Source organism: Arachis duranensis, chromosome 6 (genome assembly GCF_000817695.3).
Source record: "Arachis duranensis cultivar V14167 chromosome 6, aradu.V14167.gnm2.J7QH, whole genome shotgun sequence".
Classification (NCBI taxonomy): Eukaryota; Viridiplantae; Streptophyta; class Magnoliopsida; order Fabales; family Fabaceae; genus Arachis; species Arachis duranensis.
This window is the reverse complement of record NC_029777.3, coordinates 76,189,066-76,191,979: the sequence shown is the minus strand read 5'-3', so window position 1 is coordinate 76,191,979 and position 2,914 is coordinate 76,189,066.

Sequence of the window (2,914 nt, the reverse complement as noted above, 5' to 3'; positions counted from 1 at the left end):
TGCATTTTGGCGCCAAAGTTGGTTGCTGAAGCCTTCCAAAATCGCCAGGCACGTGTTGCTTTAGTGAGGTCACGTGCCATCATCGGCGCGTGCGTGCATGGTACACGTGCGCGTCCTTGGCCTGTTCCGCAATGTGCGCGCGAGCGCCTTGTGCGCGTGCGCGTGCTTGGCCGAGATCAACTCTTTGGCTTTTTGTGCTTCTCTCCACTTGCATGCTTCCTTCCTTGCTTCCTTTGATCCATGCTTAGCCTATTTCAACCTGAGATTACTAGCAAACACATCAAGGCATCTTTTGGAATCAAAGAGAAATTAGAATTCATCAATAATAAGGCTTAAAAAGCATGTTTTTACACTTAGGCACAAATATGGGAGAGATAACGAAACCATGCTAATTCATAGGCTAAATGTGACAAAAGGTTATCAAAATACTCTAAATTCAATACACAACAAACCGTCAAATTGGGGTTTGTCAACCTCCCCACACTTAAACCTTAGCATGTCCTCATGCTAGAATAAGAAGGAATTAAGGGTTATGACATTTATTGAATGCAACTAAACTATATGAATCCTATCTAAATGCAACTACCTAAAATAAATGCAAATGCTTAATTCAAACATAGCAAATTGCCAAGAGAGCATGTGTAAGCACAAGGGCTAGGCAATAGGAATTAAGTCCAAACCACAATTGTATTGAATTATCAAAAAGAGTTTAAACTTGCAAGAATATAGATAATATGGGTGAACACATGTGATTGAACTTTTGAACCCTCACCGGATATGTGTATCCGCTCTATTCACTCAAGTGTTTAAGGGTTAATCACTCAATTCTCTTCTAATCAAGCTTTCCAAAATTTGATTTTCTTCTAACAATCAACATTTATTCAATGCATGCATACATTCATCATGAGGTCTTTCATTTAGGTTGTAATGAGGTTAGGGTGAAGGTAGGATTATTATGGTTAAGTGGACTAAGATTTGAATCTTTGATTAGCATAGACTTCCCCACCTAACTATACAATGACCTATACAAGTTCAAACTATTCTAACTACCCATTCTTCACTTTTTCTTACATATTCATGCATCCTTATTTGATTCATAACACCTATGCATTGATTCCTTTTTATTGACTTCACTTTGGGGCATTTTGCCCCCTTTTTATTATTTTCTATCTTTTTTTTTTCTTTTTTTTTCTTTTGTTTTTCTCATTTTCACTTTTATTTCTCTTCTTTTTTTTTCTTTTCATTTCTTTTTCTTTTGTCAAACTATATACAAGAATATCAATGCATAAGGTCTATTCATTTTAATCAATACATGAATATGTACCCAATTCCTAAACATGAAAGTGTACTACCCCTTTTATCCCATCCAATGTTCCCAAGCCTCACCAACTTTGAATGATAAACACTCTCACTAGCCTAGGCTAATCAAAGATCCAAACAAGGATTTTTGTTAGTTTTCCGCCTTGGGCTTGTAATGTGCTAAAATGAGAATAAGTTGGTTAAGCATAGGCTCAAAATTGGCTAACAATGGAGAGTAAAAGGTTGGCTATTTGGATAAGTGAGCTAATGAAATAATGGCCTCAATCATATAAATGCATAAATACAAGAAATAAATGGACATATAGAATCAAGCAAATCAAGGATTACAATCATAGAAAGAGAACAATTTCACACAAGAATAGAAAATAAGTGGTTATAAAATGTAACCACATCAATAGGCTCAAGTCTCACAAGCTTGTGTTCTTAATTCAATACATGCTTCACAAAGTATGTAATTCAAGCAAGTTTCACCAACAATTTTCTTTCAATCAATTGATTCAATGCCCTACATTTAAACTCCTTGGAAAATTTCAACGTTTGACTAAGCATTGTTGTGATTGAAAAATTCAAAGATTTCCTTAGTTCACCCTTTCCTTTTTCATTTAAAACCAATTTTTTTATGCAAAAACGGTGACTAAATATTTGCAATCCAAAGTATGATTTCTAATCACAACTACAAACTAAAAGACAAAGATAAACAAAATGTATAAAGAGGAATCCAACTAAAAGTACGAAGTCTATCATCCAAAACATCTAAAAATATCCAGAAGCATCAAAATATCTAAAATCCAAAATAAGCAATAAAAGTGTCTAAAGCAAACTAGAAGTGCATCAAAATATATACAAAAATGTGCAAAATATGATAACTAGGCTGAAAAGTTCACCGGTTCCCAAGTAATGCTACCGGTGCCCTCCCCACACTTAAAACCAAGCATCGTCCTCGATGCTAAACCGGAGGATCAGTGGGAGGTACAACGATAGGCTCTGGCTGTGGATGCGGGACCGGCTCCTCATGAGTCTGCGGTGGCTCTGTAGTGGCAGGGGCATCTTGCTGAATCGGTGCCTCCACCTCCTCCTCCTGATGATCCTGCTCATCGGAGGCCGGAGAGTCGGGAAGCGGAGGTAGCTCAGCACCCAAAGAGATCAGTGCCTGGTCCATCCGATCTAAACGGCGTCTGACATGGCGTCGCTCGCGCTCTAAGAATCGGAAAAGATGCTGGACCAGGAGATAAGTAGGCTCAGGGGCTGCTGGTGGATCAGTAGATGATGAAGGAGCTGCGGCTGTAGAGGATGATGGGGCAGCTGTAGGGGCTGACGCGAAGGTGTCCCCACGACAGCTCTAGCCCGAGAGCGACGTCTAGCAGGTGGCCTCTCGTGCACCCAACCACCCCAGGGGATAGTAACCTCCCTGTCATCTGCATCAGGGGGTGGTGGTCGCACATCATCATCCAGCCATGGAACCTCAGCTAGGGCCGCCATACTCGTGACCAATGTAGGAAATGGAAGTAGGCCACGAATATGCGCCCGCCACATGCACTGTCGGATAAGTCGAGGAAAAAAGATGTCCTTCCCCTCCATAACACACCCAATCAGC